This window comes from Streptopelia decaocto (genome assembly GCF_964273445.1).
Source record: "Streptopelia decaocto genome assembly, chromosome: 10".
NCBI lineage: Eukaryota > Metazoa > Chordata > Aves > Columbiformes > Columbidae > Streptopelia > Streptopelia decaocto.
Genome location: NC_138665.1, coordinates 17,320,305 through 17,343,091, shown reverse-complemented (window position 1 = coordinate 17,343,091; position 22,787 = coordinate 17,320,305).

Below are 22,787 nucleotides of genomic sequence, written 5' to 3'. Positions count from 1 at the left end.
TTTCAATACAAAAGGTGTTTTCATTCTGAATTTAAAGAAAATTTGACATTATTGGTGTCTGTGGAAAAATAACTGTGGAAAAAGTACCCTTTGTTGAGTTTAATTCATTTCCAGGTAGGGAGCATGACATCCTATGGTACCCTATAAGCCTGACTTCTTGATTAGACTGTATCTTTTATGATATATCTAAAACAATCCCTCTTTTCTGCCTAAAACCTCAGTTGTAAGGTCCTGAGTTACAACCATTATCATGTATAAGCTAAGAAAATGCAGCATGCATTTGTTTTGAATCACTTAGTGTCTTGTGTCATTTTGAAATAATGAATCGTTTCAATGTAGGTTGAATCACTGCAGAACACTTTGCTAGCACTGACATTTTCCAGGAAAAAGCCTTTTTCTTTTAACTAGACACAGTTACCTAACAAGCTCAACTCAATAACATATTCTCATGCAGGTAAACAACAGAGCCATCTAGACTCAGACACATAATAAAATCAATACCACAGCTTTTAAAAAGAAGTAAATTTACACTTTGACCTTTCTATTCACAGGTTGTGGTTTTGTGGCATTTTTTTAAAAAATATGGAATAGAAAATGAAAAGAAAGGAAATACTAATTTGATGTTGATCACATAAATGCCCTTTTAATCAAATCTAAGCTTGACATATGTTAACAGCACAACACAAATTCAATAAAATTCATTTCTATAGTAATGATGGATATATAAAAAAATATGCTTATTAATTCTGTTCTCCTCATAGAGACAAAAGTTCTTAATGAGATCACTGCTGAAAAGGGAAGACTACACAAAATTAAAGTTCTTAACCTTTTGTGGTCTAGCTATGAAAAATAAAGCCTTTTCTGCAGAAAGTAGACAAGTAGAATGATTTTTAATTACACTTTGATTTAAATGTTCAAAGTCAAGTGGTCAAAATTAGTTTTATACATTTTACTAGGGACCTAAATAAAGGCTTTTTTAGAAACAAAAATGCTGGGAACCTATACTTTTCACACGCTCCAATAAAATCAGAAAAACCATTTTGAGGTGCTAAGCATCTTATTTAGGTTCCTTAAACACATGGATTGTCTCCATTGTTCATCTGGGCCCCTAACTTTGGATACTTACCTTTCATCTTCTTTTTTTTTTCTTAGTAGGTTCTGGCATTTCTACTAAGCCCCTTATTGAGTTCAGTAGCATAAGATATTTTTGCCTTCTAGCTTAAAGGTCATGACCGATCTAATGTGAATAATAAACAGATGCAGTCACCTTCAACTGACATAAAACTTGTAATTATGCAGTGTCGGGTTCTGTTATTGCACGATGAGTTAGATGACTCTTTTGACTTCAGTGCATGAATGACTATGACCTATCAGGTTAGTACAATAGCTACAGCAGCCAGTGAATTGGCTGCAACACAGCTCTCGTAAGTAGTAATTCAGAAGTGGCACTTCTGAACCTGTGGCAAGGAATAATCAAGTAATATCATTACGGTATAGTTCGAATTTCTCATTCAGTAACACATCTCGTGAGGGAATTAACATTCTTAACATAAAGATTAATGTTTGGGGAAACCATTAGGCAAACAAAGGCCTATTAATGTCTTTGATTTTTTTTCCAGCAATAGAGACATCTACAGAAATTAATCTGAAAAAGGCCTTGAAATGTCCTCTAAGTCAGACCCCTGCTCCCTTTGCAGCATTGGCTGTGAATGTCCTTGCTAGGAGATATTGTTTAAGCTGTTTTGTTTTTTGTTTGGTTGGTTTGTTTGTTTTGGTTTTGTTTTGTTTTGGTTTTGTTTTGTTTTTGTTTGTTTGTGGTTTTGGTTTTGTTTGTTTTCTTTAAGACCAGTGGTGGAGATTCCAGTCTCTTATTCCAGTCTTAATAATCTCAAATCTTTTCTTACTAGCACAAAATCCCCTTGTTGCAGATGAAATTCAGCCCTCCTTGTCCTATCCTAGCTGACATGAAAAACAATGTTATCATATAGCTCCTGTAGCCTCCTGCAGAAAAATCTCCAATCTTCTGTAAGTTTTTTCTTTATTAAAGCAAACCAATGTTTCATCAATAGTCTATCTCATCAATTAACTAATTAACTATCTTCTAGATTCTGGACCATCTGACTACATCCCTCTTGAAATGGATGGTGTTTCACAGTCTGCATATCCCAAAAAATATCTCATGACATTAGCCTTCCCCCCCCACCCCAATAATGTCACTTCACTAAACTTAAGTAGTAGCCTACAGATTATTACTCGGTAGTTAAACAGCAATCATTACTATAAACATAATTTCCAGGACTTGCCTTTCAAAGCTCTTGGGATAGTTATGCCTATCATCTCATTTACACCTTTGACATTCTGGTCTCCAGTCACAGACATATTCAAGATGACATTCAGGTAATTGCATCAAGAAAGTACAATTTCCTGTGTAATTCTCAACACCTCACTTTACTGTGAGAAGATAGATTACACAGAGGCGCCGAAGAAAGCCAAATAAGGACTGAAAATACAGGGATGAAAAACAATATGAAGAATTAAAGGGTTAATTACAACTAGGAAGAGAGTACCCAAAAAAATGGGGAAGGAAAAGGAAGCATTGAATGAACACAACCATAAACAAATAGAGCCATGAAGGTTATAAACCTCTGCATTCAATCTATATAAAGCAATTTAGGTCAGAATTTGATGCAGTTTAGTTTCAAATAATATGAAGACTCGATCTCCAATCTCTTCTAGAGAAAAGAATTCAAAATATGGCTCCAAGTACACAATTTGTTTTAGAACTCATGACTGGAGGTCAAATGCATGATTTTCTGGGCTTAAAACCAACATAAACACAGATGAATTTGCCTTTTAGGCCACCAATATTGTAAATCCACAGCATTGCAGAAGATTTTCTGGGGCTGTCAACAGTCATCTTTAAGACAGTCTGAATTAATGCCAGGCATTAACATGGGAAGGTAGCAAAGTCCAGACACTATACCCACCCAGCTGAAAGCAGTATAACATTGGGCCCTTAGTATCCTGCACCCAGTTCTGAGCATCCAGCTAACAAACCAGGAGCGAGCCTTCTCTGGCTACAGCTGTAAGCCTCGTTACTATCTCCAACTGTTTTTCATTCTTCAACAGTATCAGTAAATATATTGATCTTTATGAAAAAGAGATAGAGACACAGGTTTTTCTTAGTTATGTCTTTGTTCTTCCCATGCCTTGAAAAAAACATGTTTTTCCATAATCACAGTACAAAACGGGTCATTTACTTATGGATGAAATCCAGAAGGAATGCAGGTACTAGAGAGGGAGCAGTTCTGTGTCAGTTACCTGACATGGCACTGAAACACAGCAAAATGCTTCAATTGTAGTTTCCTAACTGATATTTGCTATATTGATATACTGCTTTGTCTTTCTACACTGAAAATCAACATGTCTGGGATAACAGAGAGAACTGTTGGTACTGAGGGAATTTTCAAGCAGTGCCCCTAAATCAGCGCCCGTGAGTTCTTTACTCTTCTCTGTTGGAACAGGCCTAGAACAACTGAAAGATGAGAAAATAACCTTCAAAACTGATCTGGGGCTACTTCTGAGCCTAAGTAAACTTTAATTATATATATTTAGCAACGCTGCTATGAAGAGGTAAGATGCAACAAACAGGATGCAATAGTTCACAGCAAGCAGTACAGCTAAATCATTTTCTCTTCATTACGAGGGATTAGCACCATGTCTGCTGTCAGATACTCTATCTGAGCTAAAGGACAGGATATTATTAAAATGTTCTAACACAAAAGATCGTCTGATCATATTCCAAATTTAATCTGCATCCATCTGTATGTTCTTTACATCTCTTTCATCCTACAGCCCTCTGTAGAGTCTCTGTATGGATGAAGGAATAATACTACTGCTATTTAAGTTCATTCTGTCCCCATTGATTTATATAGATCTTTCTTGTGAGAGTAAAGAGCATTATGTACGTTCCCAGACTATACAGTCTGATAAAGTTCTACTTTGGATTTTTCACATCCTGTAGTATTAATCTAGCAGAAAGAAGACAACAAAAGGACTACTCGTGCAACTGAGTTTTACACAATTATTCATTAAATTGATTTAATTGTAACAGTTATCTTTCTCGAAATAGCTAATAAAAGCCTATAGCAGAAAAATAAAATTCCACGGGGTGAATCAAAAACTTAAAGGAAATATTATTTTCTTATGGAATGGTTAGGATATTTTGTTGTTGTTGTTGTTTTTAATTGGGAGTTTTATGAGAAAGAGCATTTAATAAGGATTATAGCTTGCTGAAAAATTACAAATGGCAATCAAAAGTCTTTGGCCTGGCCACATACAAATTTAAGCCTTAGTTATGTTCTCTGAAGTAAAACCAAGCAAAACCTCGATCATCAAGACCATGTTCTTCCACAATCTTGCTAACATAGTTTCCTTTGAAACAGAGTGAAAAGCCACACAACATCACAACTTTGTTTTGAACTCCTAGACTTCGTCTTTCCCCACATATACATTTTTGTATTGGTGAATAAGATTTATTCTACTACCTGTGTAGAAATAATACAGAGAAAATACAGAATGTGTGTCCCCAAACCTGTAAAGTTGTTACAAGGTACAGTAGCATTTACTGTCTTATCTTGAAAGATGCTAAATTTGTGTAAACACCACACTTTGAAAAGCTATTTTCTGATGCTAGGGACAGAAATATCCTCCTACAGTAAACAACATCCTTTGCCACCAGGGTGAAATACTCCCACTTTTCTCTACTCATTCTCATGTATCTTCCCCTAATTATTATCCATCCAACAAGAATAATTTCTTGTTTCCCAAGACTTCTGTTGCAGCCCATGTTAGATAAGGAGTTAATCTTTTCCAGTACCTAAGTGTACCATTTGTTATTTATCCATTCTTGATTTAGCCTTGTGGACTATTTGTGCACCTGGGTGTCATGCTTTTAGTTCATGAGGATAAATGCAGAAGACAGTAGTACCTTCTGTAAATTTAATACCCAGTAGCACAGAGTCCTTTCATATTTAGCAGGTTCCAGTTCGCTTTGCCCTTCAGCTTTCTTTCCTCAGTAAAATATAAGAAGATTTATTTTTATTTACAAATCAGATTTTTCACCTAGTTATTAGTTTCAAATACAGATTCCCTTCCTTTCTGTAACTCTATCCAGATTTTCCAGTTACTAAGGAACTGGAAAGCAGCCTAATTTTTAAATATTTTTATTGGATAATTTAGCTGAATAGCACAAATACTGAGGAAAAAGAAAGACAAAGGAACATTAAGTGAATCTCTTTCTGTTCTTTTCTTGGTGGTTCCCAACACTTGATCACTACAAAGAGTTCCCAAGCTGGAGTCCCCAAAGCTGAAGTTAAACTAACAGATCTCTAACCTTCTTGTTGTGTTTGCTGCTTTGTGTTCCTGCACATTAGAACTGCTGTGGCCTCTTTCTAATCTTCAGGGCATTTCTCTCCTGTATTAACAGATCTCATAAAACTGTCCATTGCCATTTTTATTTCACCTGTTTCTACCCTTAGTTCTTTTACAACTGAACAGTATATTTCTTTTCTTCCCACTGCTTAGATTTTTTTTTCCTAACACTTTTTTTTGTGCTTTATATCAATTTAAGAACCATTTCAAATGCTATTTTTATGATCCTTAATTCCTGCCTCTCTGTCAGTATATATCTCACTTCTGATTTAATCCTATTAATGCCAACAGAGAACTCATACAGTATTTGTCATTTCAGATTATTAGAATTAAATCATTTCTAGTGCATTAAGTGCAACCCAAGTAGATACTATATGGAAAAAAAAAAAACAACAAACAAACAAACCACAAACAAAAACCAAACAAAACAAAACCAAAAACAAACCAAAAAACCCACGAACAAACACACAAAAAACCAGACATTCTTTTTTTATACACAAATAAACAGAGAAACAGCTTTAGATCAGGCTGTAAACTAGGAGGTAGTATATATTGACAGTTCAGAAACATATAACAGAGAGGAATACATGAACTAAGTTCTTCCATACCATTCTGAAAGACTAATTTTATTCTTTATAGTGACAACACACCCTATTGTTTTTGTGACTATTATCCCCGTCTCTCCTTGTTCAAAGAGCCTTCCAAAAAATTCTGATACTGGAGGTGGGGAGAGAAATAAACAAAGAAAGAATTTTATCCAATTAAGTGACTATATTTTCAGGCTACTCAGAGTAATTTCCTTCTACAATCTGAACAGTCCCACTGGCAGCACACAATGCTCATCAATGCAGACTACGCTACAGGAAGCAATAAATGGCCCCATAGTTTTTTTTTAACACTGAAATGCAGTTGAGTGATTTGATAAAATCAATAGTAATTTACTGCAAGTGTGTGTCGGTGCTACGAACACTATTCTTTTTGCATAAGCCAGAAAAGTGAGAACCTTAAAAAAATAACATCAGCATTTGATTCCCTGAAGAGATTTTGCAAGAGCTCCTGGGATTTTTACTGCAATGCTCATGAGTTTGACACTATTAATGAATTATCAAGAAAAGCTTTCCAGCATATTTTTTGTAGGAGGGGGCTTCCCACATGGGCCCATGAATCCTTCTCTATTTAGGTAAATGTATTTCTAATTTTGCAAATCAATAAACTATATTTTTAATATCTAAATCACACTGTTTTACTATAGCGTGAGAAAAATAATCTCACATAACAGAGAGCATAAATCCCACTAATCTTCCAGAAGCAGAAAGTTCAGAGAGACTGTTGTAATATTTGCAGGTGAGACAAATTTGAAGGGACAGAGTTTGTCTTCCACTGTACTGTAGTGGGTCAGATGAAGGTTGGTGTCATTCACCAGCAAGAAACAGATAGAGCTCTTCTCTAACCAAAAGGCCACTGAAACCCCACAACAGTGGCTTATCCACTTTATCGGGATTGTTTTGCTGGAAGGTGGCAGCAATGTATCAAAGTAAAAATTTTGTGATGAAATTCAATCTTCCTGAAAGGTTTTCAGAATACATATGCACTTCGCATGAGGTATGGCTGACAGCAAGACAGAACAGCTTTTCTTCCTGTCTCCAAAAAGACCACTATACTAGTTCTGTATATCACGTGATATACAGCTTGAGGAAAAAGTGCTGTGTAAATGTTACTTGGCATTCTCAGGGAGGAAGATTTCACTCCTTCAGCTCTTCCATTTATACATCTCAAGTCATCAATTGCAAATTAGATATTCTTTTCTGTTCTGAATATTTTTGAGGAAGGAAACAAAACTATTTCAAGGTGACACTACAATTTCATTTCAATTTAGCTTCCCACTAAAATTCCAAATGGCATATTCAAATTTCCTAACTGTTTCATTCTGATTTAATTTTGTAAAATCATATTTCAACCAAAGAGGTATTGCCACAAAAGGTTTCGCTTTTTGCCAAGACTGTTTTTCAAAAGAAGAAATCTTTCTCTAGGGACTCTCTGACCAGCCCTCAGAATACATTTACATCTTAACTGGGAGTTAACATATCTGACATAGACTCAATTTCACTTCTTACTGTCTCCTTCAAGAATTTGCACAGGTTTTATCTGTCCCACATCTGTTTTGAAAATGAACACTGATAGCTAGTAAACTTGTTTTTATTGACAAGTATTTCTAAAATAGTGTGGATTTATCTAAGGGACACTGAAAAGTCACTGCAGATTCCATTCCACCCCAATCTAAAAGGCTCTACACTTCTCAGCAGCATGTCCCTCCCTTCAGCTGAGTCAGGAGGATGGCTCAAACTAACACTCCTCAGCTACTTCAATGTAAAACCAACAGGGTTCTTTTAAGCAGCTTTCCTTAATAGCTGAAGGTAAGCTTTAACTTACTTTACACTGTAGGAAGGAGTGCTCATACTGCTTACTGTGCAGGATTCAGCGGAGGGCAGCAACAAATCACTGAGAAGACACTCTTTAAACTGCCACAGCCTCAGCTGTTGGCAGAGCAGAACCTCCACTGAACTTCACCTGTCAACTGAGCAGTCACCTGTTTGCACCTCTTCACTTACCTCCTGGCAAAGGAGAATTTTTTTCTTCCCAGCTGAAGAAAGAAGGCAAGGACTGAATCTAGCATTTTACTGCTACAGCTGATAGGTTCGTCCTACTTCCCACAATGAGTTGAAGCTATTTATGCATCACCAAAAGAGAAAAAGTAGAATGAAAGCGCGCCTGAGAAAACAGCATTTTTACTCTGAGACACTGATAATTATTTTTGACTGGGAGCTTGCTAGCAATAGCATCTGGGGCAAAATGGAAATATGCATTGCTTGAGGTGATTTTGTTAAGGCAAATAACGAACAAGTCAAAACCCACCAGCATGTTTCCGAACTATCAGCTGAGCAGTTACTCAAACCCATCTGATTCACTTGCAGAACAAAACACTTTTCTTACTTTTAGCCTAGCAGGCTAAAAATAATTTAATTCAAACTTTATAGTAGGAACAAGGAGTTAATAAAGAAATCCACTATGGAAAGTACAGAAAGTATATAAGTACATATCTCCCCTGTCTGCCATGGGTAAACGATGTCTAATTATGCCTTTTCATCACATTGTTTTCCAGAGCTATCCTGTTGCATTTATAGTATTTGACATGTCAAAAGCAAGGAGTCAAGCTGTGAACCTCTCATCTTTCTGTTTGGGCTGCCAGAAAGGGACAGTAGGGGTCTGTTGGCAGTTGCCCCAGTCCCTGTTTCTATGGGATGACAGACAACATCAACACCGCTTCCCATTTACACAATAAAACTCTTCCACTGCTTATTCCCTTCCTCTTCCACTGTCATTCCTAATGCCACAGCCCACTCCCCCAGCCCACTAAATCAAAAATAACCTGATCAGTGAGGAACAGAGGACACCTACATGGGCTACACCTGCAGCTGTCCCAGCAGAATGTTGACCCCAGTGTTAAACCCACCAAGCTGACTCAACTAATGAAACTCCCTCCAGAACAGCAGACAAATGAAGAGACTACTACCTGAAGGGATATAAAACTTATTATGGGGTGCCAGGAGGAAGACAGTTTTCAGTGGAGCAGAGAGAAATCAGAGATTATACAAAACTTCTTATGGGATGTTTTGGGGAAGGGACACAGAAGGGGAAGACATCAAAACAGAGTGGATGAATTTATAATCACAAATCTCCCTAACTAAAATGTATACACACAAATAAGGGTTCAAAATGTGACTATATACCGGATCAGTCTATTCGAATTTGATGAAAAATACATTTCCCAGCAGCATCACAGAAAATGCACACTGAAGCTCCACAGCATGGTTACTGTCTAGAACTTCATGTGGTTGCAACAACCAGTGTCCCATCACCTAAATTAATTACACTCTTTTATGGTGTATTTATTGGGTTACTTGATCCATAGGAAAGTGAGAAATTCAAGAAGAAAATATGAAGAAGTGCACCGCACTGCAGAAACCTGAGGCAGGAATTCATGTAGGACATAAAGGGAATGACTTCAAGATGCTTTCACACTCAGTTCCAAGGGTTTAAGAATGAGTGGGAGGAAGGAAATTGAATATTACCTGTTTTGCTAGAAAGGCTGTAATCTGAGAAACACCTACATAAAGACTGAGAGAGTTTCTAAGTGGATTTTGGACATTATTTATTCTGCAGAGGTCAAGGAGTCACTTGTTTTTGAATTAAGATTGCATTTGAAGAGAAATCTGCAGTGGTAGCTAATCTACCAATTACCTTCCTGATTACCTGAAGGAATATCTAAATGATGCGTCTATCTCCCATGATTGCACAAAAGGGTAGAACAAGCTTGTTTCAAGGTGGGAGATTTTGATCCTATCCTGATAAAAAGAGGTAAAGAAAGATTTCATAGAGTATGAAATTGGTTAGGAAAATATGCCTCAAGCACCTGAAGAAAGCCACAAGGGAACTAGAATGAGGTCCTTTGCATAAATCACCAACATTAACAGGCTTGCTTCCTTTAGCAATATGACTTTTAGGACGAGTAGTAAAATGAAGAGATAGAACGATGCTGGAGTGTAAATTACCATAGCTCTCATTTAGCTGAAGTCAATATCTTTAATATCACCTTATTCAAGTATTGCTGTAAATTTTTAATCACTTCCTTCCGTGATGTAAAAAAGCAGAATGGTGATCTCTCTACAGAGAGCTACTGTCAGAAATGGTAGCTAGAAGGCTGCATTAATAGAAACCACTGTTCCTTGATGACCATCTATTCTTCCCTTCCCTCAGGATTTTGGAAAAGGTACTTTAGATTCATAGATGTGGCAGCTAAAAGGAGCAATTACCATCATCTACTCAAACTTCATGCCTCCCACAGGCCAAAGAAGATCACCCATGAGTTCTTACTTTGTGCTCATAATCGTCGAGCTATAATGTCTTTTAGAATGCTATCTACTTTTGATTTAAAGACTTCAAATTATCACAAGCCACCCAAAGAAACTATATTACAAGTTGAGCTTTATAATAGCCATTAATATATTTTTCATTCAGTCCATTTGTAGGCAAGAGTACTATTAGCTTGAGGTAAAACTATAGCCAGCTATATTACCAAGAGAGCATTATTTTTAAAGAAATTACTCAAAACAATTGACAATTTCATACACAGTATAAATAATGCCCTATGGTCTTATAAGAGTGTATCTATTTAAATCAGGAAATAGTTTTTACTGAACTGTGAAAAGCATTTTGAGAAAGATTGAAGAGTTCTATACATCTTGTTTCCATGTGTTAACTATAGAGATGACCTATAATTACATTGTTCGACTCTTGTTAGAATATATAGGTTTCCCTGGAATGATTTCTGATATTGTTAAGAGCTCTGACTCTAATGTCCTCTGAATACATCACAGATACGTGCATCAGTCTATTGAAGAGTTATCATGAGATTTACCATGCAGAGATAAGAATGTATTTCTTTTTCCAGTGATTGCTAAATATGAAGCTATTTTAATTAGAGTTAACAGCAATATAATAATACTTTGTAACCCTTTCAGTGTTGAAACATATTCACTTGTCTTCATTAACATACACTCCATTAAAAAGACTGGATTAACAAAATAAATCTACATGTTGATTATAAAATTGAATTGCCATTAGATACAGCCTGTAACAATAACCATTGCTTCATTACATATTCAGCATTAAAAAATGTCTAGACTTTGAAAAACTCCATGCATGACTTCCTACTGAAACCTTGTAAAACATTTATCCTCTGTCAGAAAGTTTTGTTCATCTAGAAAAACAATGACACCAATACCTTTAACATCAATTCTTCCTTGACAAAAAGCTTTTATGAAGCATTTCTTCTTTAAAAGCAACTCTTGGATCACAATCATCAGGGGAAAAGAAGTTAAAATAGTGATTCCAAACAGCAGAATGTAATTTTCTTACATTCAATTTTTAGGAAGAAGCTCTAATGTAAAGAATACACATTATAGCTTTGCTTATTTAAAATGAAGCCAACACTAATACCGGTACTGAGAAAATTCAAAAGAAGCTCAAAAGTGCTGCTTGGTCTTTAAGTCTATTAGCACATGCACAAAAGCATTCTTATACACACAGAGAGCTACACCAAACATTTTCTTTCAAACACACTTCTGGTAGTTCACTAAATCACTGAACAGAAATGAATGAACGTTACGGTAAGTACAATGAGATCAAGTTCCAGGGTTTAAAGACTCATATATACTTAAAATTAAGCACAAGTCAAAGTGTTTTTCTTGAAAAGGCTCTCTAATAAAAAGAAAAATGTAAGTGGGCATAATATTTTTTGGTCCTGATCTGAAGTCCATTGATGTTAACTGAAAGACTGAGTTTAGCAGACTTTGCAATAGGCCTGTGCTTTTCATCTTGAAATCTCCAAGTAACATGCTTAAATAGATCTGTAAGACTGCCAAAATTCCAAGTGACAATCATAAGAATAAAACCAGTGATGTTGCAGAAGTGACAGACAGGTACACTGAAATGATCCAGACATTCCTGAGAGAGTTTTCAGATTCCTGTGTGCTCTAACCCCTCTTGCAGCAGAATCAGTACAGACCCGAAATCACACGTAGCATCGAGCTTCTAGTTCTCATGAAGGAAAATTCATGGTCTAAAGGCTAGATAAGATCTTTGGCTCAGAACTCATGGAGCACTATAGAACAGCAATTTGTATCTTTTCTCCTGCATTAATTTCTCAACCACTGCCACTTCAGGGGGCAATGTGTTTTCCCTGGCAGAAGTTCAACAACACTTCAGTTCCATGTTGTGGTTTGCCCTGGTGTATAATGCTGCCTCCCACACTCTCATGAGAGCTCAGGTAATAAAAAACGCTCCAGGCTGTGAGACATGAACCATGTGGTTCACCTGCTGTGGGTCACCCAGTGCAGTCTTGAATGGGAAAGTTGTATTTAAAATGTTAGATGGCTGATCCTCTCCTCTCCTCCCGAGAGATACCCTCAACTCACTGATATTCATAAATAATAAAGGAACTTCATATACACCACAGTCAAGACTGGATTGCTTACAGATGAAAGTGAAAAGATAAACACATGGCAGAAAAAACAAAAACAAAACCTGTTTATTTAAATATCTGCAATATGCTTTGTCACGTTATCAGGAAAAAGGATGACTTGCACTTATAGTTATGGCTAGATCCTTTCTTGGATTGGAGAATTAGATGTCAATCTCTATAGTATATTACAACAGACACAGCTATTCCTTAGATCAGAGATTATGAGAGAAAAAAACTGACATTTTTATGTATACATTTTATACATATTTATGTAACCAGACACTGACACAATAACTTTGATTGGTTTGCATCATTTAAATTAAGGAATCATTTAACACACAACCCTGTTGAACTTAATAAAACAGTTCTGTACACATCTGATTGTGCTAATTTATGGTATAGTCCTGTTTATACTGAAGTAAACGTTTGTTAAGAGACAACACGACTAGGTCTTTATAGGCTATGCAGCTTTTACAGTCTACTTGAGACAATGTAGAAGTATACACAGCCATGTGAGAACTGTGTGCTTATCAGAAACATTGATGAGTGTACTAACATGGAAACTTAGGCACCAAAGCACCTCAGTAGCTTCAATATACTCACTTCCATTTCCCTCTTCTCTAAAGTGAGTTAGATTTTATGTATGATAGCTCAAGATCAATTAGTACTATGCCCTTCTGCCACATTACGGTCCAAAGAACAGGCAAGCATTAATTATATTCCCAGTGATAAACATGGTCGTTTAAGTCTGGGGAAATCTGACAGAATGAAGCAAATTATCTCTTTAAGGAAGGGGCCTGTTTCACATTAAATCTTTCCAGAAATGTAAACAGAAGTTCTACACTGAGGGGAAAAATGAAACAAAAATCCAAAAAAAAAAAAACAAACAAAAAAACATAACCAACAAAAAACAACAACAAAAAAAAAACAAAAACAAATTAAAAAAACACCAAAAAACCCAAAACAAAAACAAAACAAAGAAACAAAACAAACACAAACCAACACAGTTTTAAGCCAAAGATGAACAGAATAAAAAGAGTATTTTCTGATACTGTGACTGGAAGTGCAGTGTGGGCCAAAAGCTGCTCTCCTCCATGGGTGCCAGATTTCTACTGATGGTAATTTTGTGCCATAACGAAGGAAAATAAACTTACTGGTACTGAGAAGGGTAGTTTTCCCTCTCATTTGTGTTAAATAGCAACATCAGCCAAGAGAAGAATGGAACAATTTTATGTCTATTCAGAGTATATTCCAATTTATGAGCTCCCACTGGTGAGGCTATTATTCATCCTTCACTTCTCCTCTGTAGTCTATGAACCCTGTATGAGTTACAGGTTTACTTATTTGTATGTAGTATTTCCTTTTCAGCAAACACCTGAGAAATGCACTGCACTAATTATAATGCAAAACTTGTTTTTGTGCATTTTTAGAACAAATTTTACTTCAGATAAAATAGGCATAGAGGAATACACATAACTTAGACATTGACTTAGATGTTCTTATTTCATGTTACAGATTGAAAGGCCTAACTAAAGTATCAGTATTTGTTCCTTGCAGTCAATAATTGTATTTCAACCAGTGAATTAATGATGTAAATCTCAAAAGCCAGTTTGAGATTGCCAACCTGGATTTTAACGTATTTTTGTTCCAGATACAGAGAGAAGACAAACTTTGAGCAAAATTATTTCAATAAGATTTTGCATCAGCTAAGTTCCATTCTGTTTGACAGTGGTAATCCTAATTTACCCCATTGTGAGTGCTAAAATCAGGCCATTTGTTTAAAAGCTTTGCTTTGTAATTAGGCAGTCACATGCATGTAGCTAAAAACAAGATCATAATACTCTATGCTGAAACATATAATTGAAGCCAGGACTGGGTCACATATTCAAAAGCCACCTTTTGTCTTTTATACAAGTATTTTTAGACTTTTTTAGTGTGCAAATATACAGATACGCCTACAGTGTTGCACTTTGCTGAATGAGTTATGTCAGATTAAATGAGTACTGCACCTTTGTTAATTACAACACTTAGAAGAAAATTGTAAAGCATGTTGCCACACACTTAATATGTGGGTTTAAAGGTCATATTTGGACTGATGGGAGGAACCAGCTAAGTTATCAAGATCCATATTTCCCCATGAGGCAAGAAGACTGTTGTAAACCTGGCACTGACGTGATAGTTCGCTGGCAAGTATGTGAGTGACGGAAGAACAAGCACATCACTCATCTGACTCCCTTCGTACAACTGGGCTCCATCCTCCCACCTAAGGGTGCAAACCCAAGGTACCTGAAAGACTAATTTGAGAAGAGCTTGCTTTTACCTTGGCCCTTTATAATTTTCCTGGTAATACAGGCACTGGGACTTCCACTTGACATTATCTGCATACAGACATGCTTACAAAATTATCTGAACTGACAGAATATGGAGGCTGTGGGAATGAATGCAATTCAATTAAAGGCTTACTTAAGAGACATTGCTTTATACTTGGCTTTTATACTTGTTTCCTCTAGAGTATTGATAAATTTTTTAGATGCTTTGTTTCCTTTTTTCTTGAGAAACAAATGAACAGATTATTGCAGTCTCAATTTTACTAGTATAAGTTTAAAATATTTCTAGTGTCTTCATACAGACTTCAGATCAATTTTTGATATTTTGCAAGCATAGAATTCCATGAGTTTCAGTGAAAATTACACATGAAAAGAAGTGAAAATGATATCAGAATGTGGCCTTGGTCTATTTAAAGAATGTGCTTCTTAAGAGCAGTCCTTTTAAGAGAAAACTTCAGAGAAATATTGATCCCCACTCAATTTTACCCTTTTGTTTCCAAAATCCTCTAAGGTGTTTCTCTTGTTTCTCCCAGGGCCTTCCTCCATCTCTGCCTTCCTATTTATTCTGTGTTTTCTGCACCATTTTATCTGCATTGCCACGTAAGATCTCTTACTGCCAATAGCTCATTCCTGCTCAACACGTACTAGCTGAAAGTAGCCTCCCTCTTTTGTTCCACCTCATTGAGTCTCTAACCCATTTCTAAACATATCCTTACCTTGTCTCTTGTCTTTGTCTCTCTAATATTAATTTTTTAACTCTATCAATATACTATTTATAGCCACCCTGCAGAGCACTCCAGAACACAGCTATACAAAAACAAACAACATAATAAATATAGGCATGACTATCACTGTTCGGAGGTGAAACATTTTGAAACAATCTGCAGCTGTCCATGAACGATGGTTTCAGATCCACACACAACAATCCTCCTGTTTTTCACTCAGTCTCCATGGGACATGGTTATTTTGCATTGTACTTAAGGTTCCCTTTCTGTGAGCACTTTGCCACTTGTAGGATCAGCCTCTGCATATAAGTGTATACAGGGTATTAGCTAATTTTAGCAAATTACTTTTCTTATTGACTATCATTTCTTGCTGGGGTTCCTTTAACATGAATTTTGGAATCCAGCTCTTTTATTTTTAATTTAAATTAGAAATTTAGATGTAATATTGTTTCTGGGAAATATGCCTCTGTATTAAAGTTTGATGACTTTAGGCTAGGAAAGTGGAATGTGTCGCCTGGAGTTCCAATGAGCACTTCATTGGGAAGGTAAATGCCAAGAAGCAAATCGAAGGGCATTTACTAGATCTGGTCATAAAGAATGCCACTCACCCTCTGCTTGAGATAACATGAAAACGTCTAAGGTATTAAAATGTACTTATAGACAAAGTTCTTCTGGAGTAACAAGAATCACAGCGAAAAGATTATAAAAACATATGCATCCTATTCTATAACATGATTCCTTTTAAGTCAAAGATGTTAAGAGTTTATGTAGGAGTGTGGATTTCAAAAGATCTCTTTATGTCACTGGAAAGGTTGCCAACTGTTCTGTTGTGCTGGGAAAGGAGGGACACTGTGCCACCTCTTCCAAATAAAACATGTGCTTAATTGATCTGGGCCACTGAATGTGTTCTGATCTTTTCAAAGTGTGAGACTTAGCTCAAAACATGCCCACATCAAAAGAGCTGCTAGTTGACGGAAGCTGCCCACATCAGAAGAGCTGCTAGTTGATGGAAGTTGCTATCTGTGTAGTAGTCAGCTCTCTTTCTGCTCCTACCATACATACAACATGTGGTAATTTGTAAGAAAAGCCTTATTATAGTTTGAAAGCCCAGGAAAGAGATTAGCTATCAAGAAATTAAGCAATTTGGTTCCCTGAAGCCTGTAATTTGGGGTGATGAGAAGTTTCTTTTTAGAAGGACTAAAAGGATAACAAGAAAATATGTCCCAAAGCATCTTCTAGATCTTTCTCTTCATGGAAGCATTAACTGTCAAGAACAGTCTTTGCTTTGAAGCAAATTACAGCCATATTAATCAAGTCAAACTTCAAAGTACCACAACCATTTCAGTGACTGTGGTTCATTTACTAATTTTAATAGAGAGGTTGAATATTTTTTTAATAGAATAAAATATGAAAGAAGCTGCAGGAAGGGCTGCCTTAGATACATTCCTGTTATATCCTCCTGTTCATCCTCCTCACTGCTCTCTATGCTATAGTCATATCATCAAAGGTCATATGAACCAAATACGGACATATTTCATGAGCTATGGTGGAGAAAAACAAGAGTCAAGCCAAATACTGTATAAATGCTTTTCAGGAATAGAGACCATCCATTGTTTCATACACTATAACTACCCCTCTAGAAGGTGGGTGCCTTCATTTTTTAATTCAGGATTATGTGAACAAGAACACAATTAGGAGACAACATAAAAGAGAACAATAGGATATATCAGGAGGGTAAGGACTGAAAACACATTGGGATAAGACTGAACTTATTATCTTTTAGTTACAACTGTTTATTGACTATACTAGAAAGACACAAGGAGAAGCATGTCTATTTTGTCAGGAATATTACTCAACTTCCTTCCTAAGGAACTCATGTGGGTTTGTGGTCGTTCTTATTCTGACTCTCATTTCCAATGGAGAGACAATGCAAGTTTTTAGTTAATCCTAGAACTTCCTTATCTGTAGAAAAAAAGCCAGAAAGGCAGATTTAAATGTAGCTGTTCAAATTCACTGCTGTTATCCTGGTTTCTCAGGAGATAGCTGATATTTATGCAATGTCCATAGTACTTCCACCAATCTTATTATTTTTTTCTTATGTTTTTAGTTGATTAGCCCACCTTGTGATTTCAAACACTTTGTGGACGGATTGTTAAGTAAGAGTTGGGGTAGGGAAAAAAAGAGAGAAAAATAACTGGAAAAAGACAATATCACAGTATTAATTATTTTTTTCCTTCAATATTTCAATGATTAAAGGGCCACAATTTTAGCTCATTGATACTGTAATAGAGAACAAAAACTTTGTGCACAGATAGATCATCAAATACTTTGGGTTGGAAAGGAACTTTGGAGCTCGTCTGGCCTAATCACTCCACCCAAAACAAAGGGAACTTTAAAAGTTTGATTCAAGTTAAAATGAGTCAAGGCTGCTGAGGGTCTCAAACCATTAAGATGTAAAATTCTCCTGGTAAAATGAAAATATATACAAAACATATACATACAAGGAAGACAACATCATTATTTTCAGTTCAATGTAGGGATGTCAAGAAAAAAAATTCAAATTTTCTAATTCTAGATCTTATTACTTAAATAAAAGGGAAAACACTCACTCGTCTAGACCCAGAGGGCCAATTCTGACATTTTCAGAACAACATGTAAGATGCCGAGCTCCCTCAACTCCCAGAAACCCAAAATCTTATAGAAGAAACACATTGGAAGGTCTGCTTTTGATCACAAAAACTGAGTTTTAAGTCCCAGATGGAATTATTTCCCTTCCTTATTCTGTCTTCTTTGAGCTTCTTACAAGGCTTTTTCCTATTTTTCCTTCGAAATCTTTGTTTGGGAAGACATGATGCTTACAAATTCTTCTGACTGCTTCTAGTATTCATGATGAAAGACTTTCCGGCTTGAAGGTGGGCTTTTCATGCAAGCAAGAGGAGCAATTCAAACTAATTTTAATAGCTGTTTCCTATCTGCTTACAATGTATTCATCTGTTACACAGAATTTAATCACAAATGTGCCAAGCATATGGTGGAATAGTTAGATGAAGCACACACTGTGGGAATAACAGAATCAATGTGCTTAGTCTATTCTTAATCCTCTCTTTTGTGCATAGGAGTCCTGCATGTGCTGCTATTCCAAACATAGACACAAGGACTTGTGTGGTTTATGCAGGGCTAGTTACACAGCCAAACCTTCCTTCAAAAAGGCTCAGAAACCATCAGAAGTGAAGGAGGAGAGGCAAAAAAGAAATTGCAATAATTATTTTTACAGTCTGAAATTCAGGAGAGGCATCTACTGGCAGCATAATATATGGAACAAACATTTAGGCAGGTCTTAAGCACTAAATGTTGAAGATTCTTGTAAAAATGCCCCACATATTCAGGAAAATGTGTGTCAAATGTTGAACGCATATGTACCTACCTCTCAGAACTGGGTGACCCAGACACATCTTCAAGTGTTTTGTGTAATTACCAGCATGAAGTTCTGTTCTAAATACAGACTCTCGTTTAACTGGTACTACGCAGCAGAGCAGCTTATGTCAGGACTAGGCCGTGCAGTGAGATCACCCAAAGAGACATCAGTTTCCTCCACTCAAATGCAGTCAGGTCTAGGGAACTAGAGAACAGGTTCCCTTTCTCTTCCTCCTCTTTCGCCATCTTTTCCTCACAATACTCGCTGTTTTCCCCTCTGTTACCTTCACAGACAATAGTTACGGCCATAGTTGTGATCACTTGTGATCCACTGTGGCCCAGATATTTTAGGAAAACTGGTTTGACACTGACAAATAGTAGAGCAACTGAAAGGCTTTACAAAGAGGTGTGAAGTTCAACTGCCCCTGTCAATGTCTTTGAAGTATAGGAATACCCTTATCTTGGATCCAATTAAATTACTGCAAGAAAAGGGATGACTTGGAGCTGTGATATAAAACAGTGGCACCATTTATAATATTACTGAGATATGGGAGGTTAAACATGGTAACAGAAAAGAGCTAGTAAAATCAGAAGCATTTTAAAATGTCATGCTCTACAAAAGAATGGACATCTTATAGCTTTGTCATGATCACAAGAGACAGTAGATTGTGTCCTTTGCATAATAGTCTCAGATTTCATTGCCAAAGAAGAATGTAAAAAAACAGGCCTAGAAGGACCAACTGAAATGTTATCAAATCATTATAAAGCTTCACAATATGCCAGTACAAAATCAGTAGCTGTGCAAGAAATAACCATAAAATAGCTGGACTCTATTTCCCTAACATTTCTAGCAGTTTGTGTCAGTATTCATTTAGGAAGTCTTTAATCTGTGTATCTATATGTGCAGAATAAGTATGAAATACTAGTATTTCATATGAAAATTATCTGCTACACCTCTCCTGTTATATATTTTCCCTCAGAAATTTTGCTTGCTTTCAAATGTCAGAAGGCAAGAAGCCAATGATGGCAAATTCTACTTGGAAACAGAAGACTCCTTTGTATTAGAACATTGCAGTGAACATCTGACACCAAATACTGTATTTCTGTTGGCTCCATTGTTTCAAAAAAGGAACTCATTTACACGGTTCATTAGACAAGAGCAAAAATTTTTAAATGGGTGCCCAATGAAGCTTGTTTTGCAGAAAAAGATTCTTCTGCCCATACTCAAAGACTCATAACCCTTCTACCAGATTAAACCAGAAGGGTTCAATTAATTACTTCTGAAAAACTTAACTTTTATTTTTAGTCAGTGCAAGAAGAACCTATGATTGTGGCAAGTTCCCATATTCCAGCTTCCCTTTTGGAGTAAATTATGGGCAAAGTTATAAAACAGCAAAAATAGAGGTTCATAATGGAGATGATGACAGACTTTTAATTATGCAAGGCATGAAGAACAACGCCGTAATAAAATTAGCAGAAAAAAATAATGTTTCATTTAGCCTACTACGTGCTTGAAGTCTTCCCCACTACAGATGAAACAATGTGCTTGGTTTTATAGTTGCCCAGAAGTTAGTTGTCTTAGGGCCTTTAAGGCTGAAAGTGCATTGAACTTTAAATTCATACATTTATTTTGATTAATCATGACATGTCGTGCCTCTGTGAGAAAGCTAGCATTTGGACACTGCAGTCAAATCAACTAATTCTCTGTAATCTATACACTTAATTCACAAGTTAACTTGTTCAAAGCAATATGATTAAGACTTTCACTTGGGACACACATATTTCATTTAGAAAGACCTGAGCCAGTACCAGGCTTCTTTCCCCAATGTAGAGAAAGAGGGGGGCACAAATGAAATTACTGGGGTTATGCACAAAAAAAAAATTTCCCTAGAATAGATCTGTCATCAACTGGTGGCTGAAATAGCCTGAGTTACAGATCTCCCCTGGCAGAGAATCTCTGATCATTTGGCATATCTGGGCATTCTTGAGTCTCTAATGTTAGCATGAAATATGCTATGTAAGTGCCTGCTGATCTACATTGGTTGTTTGGACTCTGGTATTTCACATGCTCCAAGGTGGTAAATTACCTCCGTTATGAAACTGAAAAATCCTGTAACTAACATTTACCATTAACTCTGCTAAACATTGGTCTGAGGTGTATAATTTTCATTTACACATGCATTTCCCCTGTATGTGTATATGACGGCTTGATAATGGAGAACCATATTTGAGCACTAAATAATAAACCATGATCAAACTTCCCCCAAATTTAATCACTCCCTTTTCAACATAGTCTAGATAAAGAATGAAACATTTCTCACTGAATTTAGCGGGGTAAAAGGGGTACCAGAGCTTCAGCTGTAGGGTTTCAGTGTGCTTTCTTAAGTGGTTTTCTTGACAATAGAGAATGAAAATTGCAATGTGGTCCCACTTATTCATTGATTCTAGCATGCCAGAAACTAAACATACATTTGAACCAGTCAGAGGCCTCATAGTCAGAACCTCAGGCTCCCAAAGTGAAAAAATCAACAAGTTCTATAACAGGTGTTTACAGGGAGAACAGAGAGATATGAAGAAATGACCTGCTGTTATGGAAGTTTCTAACCATAACAGTGGTTTTCGAGCTCGATAAGGTTGCAAGAATCTTTCTCAATGTATCTGCAAGAGAAGATTTTAGTAAAGAGTCTTTGAAGCATTTGAGGAAGAGTCAATTTCTGGAGATGTTATTTACCAACAGCTCCTTCTTCAGACACTTATGACCCTTTTTTATTTCCTTTGGCCCCAAATTATTTGTTTTTGCTTGCAAGTTAAGAGCCATTCTACTAAAAGCAAATAATTTCTGTGTGTCTTTCCAAATGATCTTCAAAACATCAAGCACTATCATGGATGCCTGAAGACAGAATGGTATCTTCATAAAAATGCAAATTATCCCAATTATAACAACAATCAGAATCACAGAGAGCAAGGGATTTCTCAGTTATGGCTCTTGAGTGGCACTCAACATTCCCACAGAGGCACAGCAGAGGAAAACACAACAATTTAAATAATACTAATGTCGATTCCTGTCATAATTCCTAATGGCATAAATGTTATTTCAAGACTTTGAAATGAATATACAGCATACAAAAGTGGCATAAGTTGTAAGTGAAGCTTTTGATTAGAGCTCATATGAATACACTGCCATATATTTTTCACCAAAATTTCCAAGTCAGACAACAGATGTTGAAAATTATCACAAACACTATGTGACAGCCAGGTCCCAACCTCGTTTAGTCATGCAATAGTAGGTAAGGTCACAATTTTTCAAGACAAACAAAATAACAGGCCAAGCAATCCAGAGCCGTTATAATTATAGCTAATAATAGTTACCTCCATCTAAATACCCTGTATCATCTCTGGATCTCAAAGCACTCCACAAGAGAAACCCCAGTTTCACTAGTAAGGAAATAGAGACACAGTGAGTCAACAGATTTACTTATGCTAGAACAAGGACCTAGACCCACACCTCCCACATGGGAGTTTGATACACTATTCCTCTTCATCTGCGTTTCCTTCAAGTTTAGATCCAATCTAGACTGTGGTCTATACTGAAGCAGCATCAAGATAAGTGTAATTCATATGTCCGCCTTAATTTAGACAGGGCATATCACCTCTAAGAAGGTTAATCCAGGGTCTAATAATCATTCAGATGAAAGAGAGCTGGCTTTATCTTGAGCATACCTTAGTCCAACATACATGCAACTACTAGCAGCTTTACTCCATCTATTATTGCAATTCCTTGGACAACCCCAAAATGTTCCAGCTGAG